The sequence below is a fragment of the Pieris napi genome, chromosome 20 (assembly GCF_905475465.1).
Source record: "Pieris napi chromosome 20, ilPieNapi1.2, whole genome shotgun sequence".
In the NCBI taxonomy this organism is placed as follows: Eukaryota; Metazoa; Arthropoda; class Insecta; order Lepidoptera; family Pieridae; genus Pieris; species Pieris napi.
Window position 1 is genome coordinate 11,494,630 of NC_062253.1, and position 12,471 is coordinate 11,507,100.

Here is a 12,471-nt window from a genome sequence, read left to right on the forward strand (position 1 = left end):
GTTGCCACTTTCCCTGGGTTGAATGCCTTGTGCGACCCCCGGGGAATTCAATGCGGTGCCAGATGTCATTCATTCAGAATGGATGTGTCTGGCACTGCAGGTGATATGGAGGGCCTAGGAGGAATTTTTAGTGGGTCGGGTTTCTCCCCTCTGGTTAGCAGAGGGATAAGAGATAACCATCCCCACAGTCCCCGCGGTAGCGACTGCATACGCCCGCGGGCCTGCAATTGTGCATTTTAACCTCCTTCATAAAAAAAAAAAAAAAAAAAAAAGGTTAGGTTAGGTTAGGTTAGGTTAGGTTAGGTTAGGTTAGGTTAGGTTAGGTTAGGTTAGGTTAGGTTAGGTTAGGTTAGGTTAGGTTAGGTTAGGTTAGGTTAGGTTAGGTTAGGTTAGGTTAGGTTAGGTTAGGTTAGGTTAGGTTAGGTTAGGTTAGGTTAGGTTAGGTTAGGTTAGGTTAGGTTAGGTTAGGTTAGGTTAGGTTAGGTTAGGTTAGGTTAGGTTAGGTTAGGTTAGGTTAGGTTAGGTTAGGTTAGGTTAGGTTAGGTTAGGTTAGGTTAGGTTAGGTTAGGTTAGGTTAGGTTAGGTTAGGTTAGGTTTTTTTTTTTTTTTTTTTTTTTTTTTTCCTTTTAATTGTTAGTAGGCCTACCATCCCCGGCGACTAACGCCCCGGGGCCGAGGAAGCTAAGCTAAATACTGCTTGAAGTCTTTATTAAAGTAAAACAAATATATACAGTGGTTGTGGATTAGGTGGTTGAGGGTTGGTTTTGCTATTTGATACAATTCTTTTCCCTCAACCATCTGAGCAGAGTCCACGTCTTAAAACTAGTAATTATATAAAAAAAAAGTGAAAGTGAAATATTAACAGGTTATTTTGTGCTTAAATAAGTAGGTTGATACAATAAAATTTTTAACAACAAAGTAGTAGATAAAAGTGGTTATATAATTATTAAAGTAACAGTTATGTTTATTATTATATAGGTATTAGGAATTAAACGCGGGTAGGTTGTTGAGGGTCGGTTCTGCTATTAGATACAATAACCTTCCCTCAGCCGCCCAATTTAAGTCCGCTTCCTAATACCTACACTAAACATAACACAAACAAAATTTAGAACTAAAGTAGAATAAAATGTAAAAATACACACTGGAATGAATAAGACAGTTGTTATAGAATTAAGTTTAAGCAGATAGGCTTTAATAATGAGCCTGTAAATGACTGTGCTGGTGTTTGGAGTTGGACACGGGTAGGTTGTTGAGGGTCGGTTCTGCTATTAGATACAATAACCTTCCCTCAGCCGCCCAATTTAAGTCCGCTTCCTAACACCAACATTAAACATAACACAAACAAAATTTGGAGTTAAAGTAAAATAAAAATGTAAAAATACACAATGGAATGGAATAAAACAGTTGTTATAAAATTGAGTTTAAACAGATAGGCTTTAATAATGTGCCTGTAAATGACTGTGCTGGTGTTTGGAGTTGGACACGGGTGGGTTGTTGAGGGTCGGTTCTGCTATTAGATACAATAACCTTCCCTCAGCCGCCCAATTTAAGTCCGCTTCCTAACACCAACATTAAACATGACACAAACAAAATTTGGAGTTAAAGAAAAATAAAAATGTAAAAATACACAGTGGAATGGAATAAAACAGTTGTTATAAAATTAAGTTTAAACAGATAGGCTTTAATAATGTGCCTGTAAATGACTATGTTGGTGTTTGGAGTTGGACACGGGTAGGTTGTTGAGGGTCGGTTCTGCTATTAGATACAATAACCTTCCCTCAGCCGTCCAATTTAAGTCCACTTCTTAACACCAACATTAAACATTACATAAGGAAAAATCAAAATTGCAGTAAAAATAAAAATACACAACAGAATGGAATTAAACCATTTGATATAGAGCCAAATTTAAACAAGTGAACATAGGGAAGTTTTACATTTGCTTAGAGTTATATTAAAATAAAATTACCCAGTGAAATGGGATTAAACTTATAATAAAAATAAAAATGGAATTAATATTATAATTTATGTTTAGTACAGATGGTATTAGCACAGTAAAGTATGATTTAAATAAAACAACAATCGTAAAAAAAAAAAAAAATCTAAGTTAAATATTTAAGTAGTTAGTATAATAATTGTAAAAAGTTTAAAAGGTTATAGATGGAGAGAAATGACTATATACATTTTTGTACGGGTGAGGGTGGATTACTTGCCGATAAATTGTTAAATGTGAGTGTAAAATATAAGATATAGACATTTTGAAGACTTTGATAGAGCACACGAGGTTTGAGAAGGGTTGTGTTGTTTAATAAGGGGTAAGGATTGTGAATGTTTTCGTGTTTTGTGTAGATAAGTGCCCCATAAGAGGTGCAGCGTGTAAAGGTCGTCGTGAATTTAGTAGTTTTTAGTTTGTAAGAGGTTTTGTGTAGACAGACAAATGCCCCAGTGCAAGTGCTGCGCGTTGAGGTCGCTGTTAATGTGAGTGTTTAATTCAATGTGTAATTGTGTTGTTTAATATGAAATTAGTGTTTTGTGCATGTTTTAAATGTAGTTAATTTTTGCCTCAACGCGGGCCCGCATGGCTGTAACTTTGGGGCACTTGTCTGAGTCGGCGCGGTGTAGGGTGCCAGTGTTGGTGTTAAATTGTTTGTTGTGTTCGGCGCAGTTGGTGCAGTTGTGTACTTCGGCCTTGCACTCCGCAGTAGGGTGGTGAGCGGAGCATTTGGCGCATGTGGGTGTGGTATTGGGGCAGCGGCTCTTTGTGTGTCCGAAATTTAGGCAGTTTTGACACTGCCTAAATGGTGAGAAGTTGTCGCTGTGGACCCGCTGCATCCCTATGTTAACTCTGCCTAGGTCGGCGAACGCCTTCCAGGCAGAGGGTGTTGTGTTTAGAACCGCGTTGTACAGTGTAGTGTTTCTGTTATTAGCAATGAATTTTACAGTGAATGTGTGCTTAGCTAGTGTGGTGTTCTGGTCTTTTATTGTTTTAATGAGTTCGAATTCAGGTATTGTTTTCTTTATGCCTTTTAGTATAATCATTGGGTCTATGCGCTTTTCCTCTTGGGTGTTTATTTTTGTGTTATTTTGTAGTCGTGTGAGCGTGTGTAGTTTATGCTCTTCTCTTTCGAAAACGAGTTTTATCTTGTGTTTAGATAGCGGGGTGACCTTTAATGGGGCGTATCCGCCCTCTCTGAAATTGACTGTTCTACTAATTTGTGTGAGTATCTGTTCTGCTGTGTCGAGACCCTCTCCAGACACGATGATGGAAGGCCCTGCAGGGGGTTTGGGGGTGGCGGCGGCCTTAGCGTAGGATTGATGAATATTACGCGGGTCCGCCGACACTGGTTGTATCTCCGACGGCGCGGGTTTAGGGGATTCCTTTAGAACCCTGGTGTGTTCCTGCAAGGCCTTATTCGATTCATCGAGTAGTCGAGAGTGAGCCTCGAGTTTTTGTATTAGTTGTGTGGTGTGTATTTGTGTATCGGTTGGCGGTGTACTCGTTGGAGGTGTAATCGTGGCTTTGGTTGCCTGTGGTATGTGCGGTGCGGGGGCGGGAGGGTTGGGGCGGGTGGTAGGTGAGGGGTCAATGAGGCTGACTACTCCGAAGAGGCCTTCGATTGCCTCTGTGATTGCAGTTTTTAGTTCCCTTTTTAAGTTACGGGAGTCAGCGAGAGCTTGTAAGCCTGTCTGCCTATATTCTTTGGCCATCTCCATGTGAGCCGACTCGGATGGGCATTTATCGCGAGTGAAGGCTGGGCTCAACATCTCTACCAAGGTCCGTCTTGCTGGAGTTGAGGACGTAGAGGGAGTAGAGGCTTTGTTTGTTGGTTTGGGTGGAGTTCGGGGTAACATTTTGCTGGTGGAGGGTGAGGTTAGGTTAGGTTAGGTTAGGTTAGGTTAGGTTAGGTTAGGTTAGGTTAGGTTAGGTTAGGTTAGGTTAGGTTAGGTTAGGTTAGGTTAGGTTAGGTTAGGTTAGGTTAGGTTAGGTTAGGTTAGGTTAGGTTAGGTTAGGTTAGGTTAGGTTAGGTTAGGTTAGGTTAGGTTAGGTTAGGTTAGGTTAGGTTAGGTTAGGTTAGGTTAGGTTAGGTTAGGTTAGGTTAGGTTAGGTTAGGTTAGGTTAGGTTAGGTTAGGTTAGGTTAGGTTAGGTTAGGTTAGGTTAGGTTAGGTTAGGTTAGGTTAGGTTAGGTTAGGTTAGGTTAGGTTAGGTTAGGTTAGGTTAGGTTAGGTTAGGTTAGGTTAGGTTAGGTTAGGTTAGGTTAGGTTAGGTTAGGTTAGGTTAGGTTAGGTTAGGTTAGGTTAGGTTAGGTTAGGTTAGGTTAGGTTAGGTTAGGTTAGGTTAGGTTAGGTTAGGTTAGGTTAGGTTAGGTTAGGTTAGGTTAGGTTAGGTTAGGTTAGGTTAGGTTAGGTTAGGTTAGGTTAGGTTAGGTTAGGTTAGGTTAGGTTAGGTTAGGTTAGGTTAGGTTAGGTTAGGTTAGGTTAGGTTAGGTTAGGTTAGGTTAGGTTAGGTTAGGTTAGGTTAGGTTAGGTTAGGTTAGGTTAGGTTAGGTTAGGTTAGGTTAAGGGCCTCATAGCCAAGCGGCTTTGTATGTGACCGTGGTGGGTGTGAGGTTCCGGGTTCGATTCCCGGTCCGAGTGTAAATTTATATTTATTCTCGGCCTTTGGTAGGGCTGTACGGTGCCGGGCGAGTGTTTAAACCGTACATAGTGGGCACAGTTGAGATTCTATAGTGTGCAGTGGGCACCCAACTATATCGATACTCCTGTGTAGGCTTAGAACGTAGCAATACGCTCTAGGCCGAGGGTGGCAATTACAAGTGGTTAAGTAATTGGACATTCCTTTTTAAAAAAGAGTACGCGTCGAGCTGTCGTAGCGGCAACTGCGTTTTCGTTCGCTCCGCGGCTATAAAAATCCTATGTGGGATTTTTGTGTCTGATAATTTTGTGAATGGTTTCATAAGATTCAGGAATTAATACTGATCATTTTGATGTGTGTGTGAACCTTGTAAGTTATAAACATTAATAACTACAAGGCATAAGTGAGTGGGAAATTGACCCGGTGTGTTTGTGTTGTTTTTGTCGTGACGACGTATAAGTTTTTAGAACTTATTCTATGTGTTGGATTGCAGTGACTATGTGAGTACTTTTATTTTTAAAATCGGCTCACAGAGTTGGCTAAAAAATTACTTTTAGTTTTGAGGTGGTTTTTAAACCATATTATTTCGGAGGGTGGTCTGATGACCTAGAAGAGATAACCATCGCCTTCGTCTCAATAAGGCGGTTTGATTGGTATCAACATAGTCTGGTTTGGAGCAGGGAGGGCTGAGATATTGATGTTAGCATCATTCATCATTTATGTTACAATATACGACGCCATCTTGTCGTAAATTTGGTGTCAAGTGAGGCGCTGTGACGCGTCGGTGTTGGCGGACGTCTCTCACACCGCAGTGAGTGAACGTGGAAGATTTACACCGAAGTGGATTAAGACATTATATTTAATTTTAAGTCTAATTTTAATTTTAATTTTAATTTTAATTTTAATTTTAATTTTAATTTTGATTTTGATTTTAAGTTAGAGTTAATCTTAATTTAATTTAGTTTTGTGTGGTGTATTATATTATTTATATTATTTCATTGTATTCATCCATTTCATACATGCATCTTCATTGATGAGGAGGATTATGGGGAGGTTTCCGTCGTCGTCCGATAGTGACGACGATGTGCCTATTGGCACTTGTTTTAGAAAGCGGGGTCATGCTAAGAGCCCAGGGCGGGATGGGAAGGGAAGTTCTTCTCCATCTTCTCCACCTGCCAAGGGTAAGCCACCAAAAAAGGCGGCTTCTCATGTGGTGGGTTTGGAGGTGGCGCAGAGTGAGTTGCGGGATCTTGAGGCCTGCCCTCTCCCTGGAGAGGAAAAGCGTGGTGCTGGGGGCCATTTACAGGATGGGGCCTCAGCAAGCTCAGTGAAGGCTCCGGACGGGCCCCTCTCATCATGGGAGGATTACGAGGACGCAGTGGTTCTCTTGGGGGTTCCTGAGATCAAGGAGAAGTCGGCTGCCCGGGTTCACCAAATCATAGAGATTGCGGTGAAGTCGGGCAACCTTAAAGGTAAGTTTGTGCGCGACCTAAAGGTTGCGGCGAAAGATATGGGCGAGATGGTGGAGGATCTCGCCGACAGATGCCTCAGGGGGGATGAGGATAGGCGTCTCCAAAGAGACAATGTTCGCCTGAGGGCCCAGGTAAAAGACCTGGGTCTGGAGCTTGCGGCCCTTAGGAGGGATTTTAATGAACGCACTGCGCACTTTGCGCAGGCAAAGGGACACTCCGTGTCGGTGGAGGGTCCCTCCACTCCAGATGCCCTCCGTCAAATGATGGAGGGGCTTTTGGACGGGGTGAGGGAGAATCTTATGGGGGATGTGATGCGGGCTGTTGGGGGCATGTTGGATGCCAAGCTTGCGGGGATTGGGGACAGGCTCCTCCCTGAGCCTGTGCTGCGTCCTCCGCTGGCGGCATCGGCCCGTAGTCAGAACCCCGAGCGTTTTGTAGAGAGGGGGGGCCCGGGGGCCCCGAATTTAACGGGGCCCCAGGGCTCAAGGACCCGTGAGGGTTCATTGGGGGGTCGGGGCACGGTGGCTCCGAATGTGGTGGGGACCCAGGGCCCCGAAGTTTTTGAGGGGAGCAGAGTCCCGGAGGCCCCAGGTCTTTTGGGGCCCCAGGGCTCTGGGGGTCCTGGTGACGGAAGCTGGGCGACCGTCACCAAAAAAAAGAAGAAGGGAAAAGGAAAGGGGAAGAAGAGTGGTTCTCCCGCTGCGCCGGTCCTTCCCCCTGTGAGTGGGGGAAGTGGCCGTGTGGGCCAGGCACAGGACCATGGAGTGGGTCACGGCGCAGGGCCCTCGGCTGGGCGGTCTGTCAGGGTGCAGCCTTCGCTCACTCCGCCGAAAACTTCCGCAGTGGTCATCACATTGCGGAGGGAGGCGGTGGAGCGGGGGGTGACGTATGCCGACGTGTTAACCAAGGCCAGAAATGGTATTAGCCTGGCTGAGATTGGTATCGCAAGTATCAGCATCCGGCTAACAGCAACGGGAGCTCGGATGCTGGAGGTGCCGGGGGTTGACAGGGAGGAGAAGGCTGATGCCCTGGCGGCTAGGCTTCGTGTGGTGCTGTCGGAGGAAGCCTTGGTGGGGAGGCCCGTCAAATGTGCGGACCTCCTTATTCGGGACCTCGACGACAGCATCACTGAGAGGGATGTGACGGAGGCGGTGGCTGCCATGGGTGGGTGCCTGGCTGAAGCGATCAAGCCAGGTAAGATTTGGAGGCGTGGGATACGGGGCTTGGGGGAGATGTTCCTCCTGTGTCCGGTCGCCGCCGCCGAGAAAGTGTGCCAAGGAAAGCTCCTCATTGGGTGGAGCTCCTGTCGGGTTGAAATCCGAGAGGATCGCCCTTTGAGGTGCTTTAAGTGCCAGGAGTTTGGTCACGTGCGGGTCACCTGTACCTCGGCGGTGGACATGGCGGAGGCGTGCTTTAGATGTGGGGTTGTAGGTCACAAGGCCCATGAGTGCAGCTCGAAAGAGCTGCATTGTGTGGTCTGCTCAGCGGCTGGGAAGCCGGCAGACCACAAAATGGGGGGTAGGGCCTGCAACCCTCCAAGGCGGAGGGGGGCCCCGTATGCCCCTGTAGCGTCCAGCACGGTGGTGGGGAATGCTCCCATGGAGGTTGGTGTAGAGCTGTCAAACAAATAAAATGTCTGACAGCTTTACTAGCCTCCTTCAGGGGAATTTAAGGCGCTCCGCTGCGGCTCAGGACTTGTTCCTGCAGTCGATGGCGGAGTGGGGGGTGATGGCGGCCGTTGTTACTGAGCCCTACTATGTGTCGCGACAGAGCTCATGGGTGGGGGACCTTCGAGGTGATGCGGCTGTGATTGCTCGGCCGCATGGACCTCCTCTCTCTCTAAGAGAGAGAGGTTCTGGGTTTGTTCTGGCTGATTGGGGGGAATGGACGTTCGTCGGAGCGTATTTTTCCCCCAATGAGCGTCTGAGCCATTTCGAGGGTTTCCTTGATGCCATGGGCCTGGCCATACGGGGGGCTCTTCCGCGGCCCCTTATCCTCATGGGAGACCTTAATGCGAGGTCTCCCACCTGGGGTGACAGGGTGTCGTGTCGGAGGGGCCCGGTTCTGGAGGAGTGGGCGGCGGAGTTGGGCCTCGTATTCTTAAACGAGGGAACGGAGCCCACCTGTGTCCGCCCACAGGGCAGTTCAAGGGTGGATGTGACCCTTGCTTCTGCGGCGGCGGCCCGGGTAACGACGGCATGGACTGTGCTGGACGGAGTGGAGACCCTATCGGATCATCGTTATATCCAGATGTGGGTCTCCACTTCGATGAGGTGGGATGTGCGGGGGCAGACTCGGATGAGATTTCCTCGCTGGTCCATAGGCCGACTGGACCGTCAGATTGCGCAGGAGGTGGCAATTGTCGAGGGGTGGTGTGCGCCCACTGGTGTTCTGGATGTAGATGAAGGAGCTGGCAGACTGAGCCTAAGTCTCCGAAGGGTGTCGGATGCGGCAATGCCCAAATGGAGGCCGCCGAAGGGGAGGAGAGCGGTCTACTGGTGGACATCGGAGATTGGCAATCTCCGAGGCGCATGTGGTGAGGCCAGAAGGGCCTACTACAGGAGCCGCCGGAGGAGGGGAGATAGCCCCAATGTCACGGAGGGCCTTCGGTTGATCTATAATGATCGCAAGAAGGCTCTCCAGGGGGCTATCTGTGAGGCAAAGGAAAGGACTCATCAGGAGATGCTTCGGGGGTTGAATGATGATCCATGGGGGCGCCCCTACCGATCGGCTCGTAAGAGGCTGAAAGGTACGGGGATGCCTCTCGTGGAGAGTCTGGAACCGACCTTCCTGAAGCGGGTGGTGGCGGATCTGTTTCCTTTGCCTTCTGACACTATCCCTCTGAATATGGCGGCGTCTGTGGGGGATGTGGCGGGCGGAGAGGAAGGGATAGCTCCGGAAGTCTCTGATATAGAGATGGAGGCTATCCTTACCCGTCTCAAAGCCCGCAAGAAAGCACCTGGCCCGGATGGTGTGCATGCGCGTGTCCTGGCAGTAGTCCTCCCTCATATGGAGGTCTCCGTCCGGGAGTTGTACACCGCGTGTTTGCGCGGTGGACGGTTCCCGGTGGCTTGGAAGACGGGACGACTGTGTCTCGTGCGGAAGGAGGACCGCCCGGCGGACAGTTCGGCGGCTTACCGCCCTATTGTCCTTTTGGACGAGGCGGGCAAGGCGCTGGAGTGGGTCGTGGCGTCTCGGTTGTGCCGGCACCTCTCTGTTGAGGGGCCGGATCTGAGCGAGGCACAGTACGGCTTTCGGGCGGGTCGGTCGACGCTAGATGCTCTTCGGGACCTGAGGTCTCACACCGGTGGGGTGGTTAGCGAGGGTGGAAGGGCATTGGCAGTATCATTAGATATTGCCAATGCCTTCAATAGTCTCCCTTTTGGCGTGGTTGGAGAGGCCCTTGAATTTTTTGAGGTCCCTCTGTATCTGCGCCGGATAGTGGGGGACTATTTTGCGGAGAGACGGATCGTGTACTCCAATAGAGAGGGCACGGTCTGTTACCACCCTGTGCGGTGTGGGGTACCTCAAGGCTCGGTCCTAGGGCCACTCCTGTGGGACATGGCCTACGATTGGGTATTGCGGGGCGCGCTTCTGCCAGGATTGCGCGTCTTCTGCTATGCAGACGATACCCTCGTAGTGGCCAGTGGGGCAAGCTATGGGGAGGTGGCTCGACTTGCAACGGTTGGCACCTCCCTTACTGTTAGACGGATAGGGGCCCTGGGACTTAGGGTGTCTCTCGATAAGACGGACGCCCTATTGTTCCATGGCCCTAGGAATGGTCCACCTCCTGGGGCGGTCCTGATGGTGGAAGGAGTAAGGGTTCCGGTGTCGTCCAAGATGAAATACCTTGGTCTCGTCTTGGACGGTCGCTGGAACTTTGAGGCCCACTTTAAGGCTCTCGGGGGGAAGTTAGTGGGGGCAGCGGGGGCGCTAGCAAGGCTTCTGCCTAATATTGGGGGCCCTCAGCAGAGTGTACGGAGGCTGTACTGCGGTGTCATACGCAGTATGGCCTTGTATGGGGCCCCAATATGGGATGATAGGCTGGGGGCGAAGAACCGCGCCCTGCTCAGGAGGCCGCAGCGAGTGATGGCGGTTCGGGCAGCTCGCTGCTATCGGACTGTCTCATTCGAGGCGGCGTGCCTGTTGGCGGGGACTCCGCCCTGGGAGTTCGAGGCGGTGGCCCTAAGTGGCCTGTATCGTCTCAAGTGTGAGACGAGAGCAGATGGCCGATGGGCCGAATTGGTCGGACCAGCGAGGAGGCAAGCCAGGGAGGACACCTTTAATAGGTGGGCCCATGATCTGGCTATGCCAAGGGCGGGTTTAAGAACAGTGGAGGCGATTCGCCCATTTTTACGGGAATGGGTGAATCGTCCGGGTGGGGCTGTGTCCTTTCGGATGGCGCAGATGCTGTCCGGGCATGGGTGCTTCGGACGGTTTCTGCACAAGGTAGCGGGACGGGAAATCCATCCCATCTGCCACCATTGTGGCGCCCCGGAGGACACGGCGGAGCACACCCTGGCTGAATGTGCCACTTGGTCGAGGCAACGCCACGACCTAGTGTCGGTCATCGGGACGGACCTCTCGCTACCGAGCGTTGTTGCAGCAATGCTTGGTAGCCAAGAGGCATGGCGAGCGGTAGCTTTCTTCTGTGAGCGCGTTTTGCTGCAGAAGGAGGCTGCTGAGCGTCAGCGGGAGGTGTGTGGCGATGGCCGGAGGGGTTGTGCTCGGCGAAGGCGTGGCGTGGGCGCGGGGGCTGGACGCGAAGAGCGTACGCCCAACAGCGTTCAGCTGCGCCGTCGTTGAGCCCTTATGCGGACATATTCGCCTGAATTCCCTGGGTTGAATGCCTTGTGCGACCCCCGGGGAATTCAATGCGGTGCCAGATGTCATTCATTCAGAATGGATGTGTCTGGCACTGCAGGTGATATGGAGGGCCTAGGAGGAATTTTTAGTGGGTCGGGTTTCTCCCCTCTGGTTAGCAGAGGGATAAGAGATAACCATCCCCACAGTCCCCGCGGTAGCGACTGCATACGCCCGCGGGCCTGCAATTGTGCATTTTAACCTCCTTAATAAAAAAAAAAAAAAAAAAAAAAAAAAAAAAAAAAAAAAAGGTTAGGTTAGGTTAGGTTAGGTTAGGTTAGGTTAGGTTAGGTTAGGTTAGGTTAGGTTAGGTTAGGTTAGGTTAGGTTAGGTTAGGTTAGGTTAGGTTAGGTTAGGTTAGGTTAGGTTAGGTTAGGTTAGGTTAGGTTAGGTTAGGTTAGGTTAGGTTAGGTTAGGCTAGGTTAGGTTAGGTTAGGTTAGGTTAGGTTAGGTTAGGTTAGGTTAGGTTAGGTTAGGTTAGGTTAGGTTAGGTTAGGTTAGGTTAGGTTAGGTTAGGTTAGGTTAGGTTAGGTTAGGCTAGGTTAGGTTAGGTTAGGTTAGGTTAGGTTAGGTTAGGTTAGGTTAGGTTAGGTTAGGTTAGGTTAGGTTAGGTTAGGTTAGGTTAGGTTAGGTTAGGTTAGGTTAGGTTAGGTTAGGTTAGGTTAGGTTAGGTTAGGTTAGGTTAGGTTAGGTTAGGTTAGGTTGTGGTGGGTGTGAGGTTCCGGGTTCGATTCCCGGTCCGAGTGTAAATTTATATTTATTCTCGGCCTTTGGTAGGGCTGTACGGTGCCGGGCGAGTGTTTAAACCGTACATAGTGGGCACAGTTGAGATTCTATAGTGTGCAGTGGGCACCCAACTATATCGATACTCCTGTGTAGGCTTAGAACGTAGCAATACGCTCTAGGCCGAGGGTGGCAATTACAAGTGGTTAAGTAATTGGACATTCCTTTTTAAGGGCCTCATAGCCAAGCGGCTTTGTATGTGACCGTGGTGGGTGTGAGGTTCCGGGTTCGATTCCCGGTCCGAGTGTAAATTTATATTTATTCTCGGCCTTTGGTAGGGCTGTACGGTGCCGGGCGAGTGTTTAAACCGTACATAGTGGGCACAGTTGAGATTCTATAGTGTGCAGTGGGCACCCAACTATATCGATACTCCTGTGTAGGCTTAGAACGTAGCAATACGCTCTAGGCCGAGGGTGGCAATTACAAGTGGTTAAGTAATTGGACATTCCTTTTCTCCTGGGGCGGTCCTGATGGTGGAAGGAGTAAGGGTTCCGGTGTCGTCCAAGATGAAATACCTTGGTCTCGTCTTGGACGGTCGCTGGAACTTTGAGGCCCACTTTAAGGCTCTCGGGGGGAAGTTAGTGGGGGCAGCGGGGGCGCTAGCAAGGCTTCTGCCTAATATTGGGGGCCCTCAGCAGAGTGTACGGAGGCTGTACTGCGGTGTCATACGCAGTATGGCCTTGTATGGGGCCCCAATATGGGATGATAGGCTGGGGGCGAAG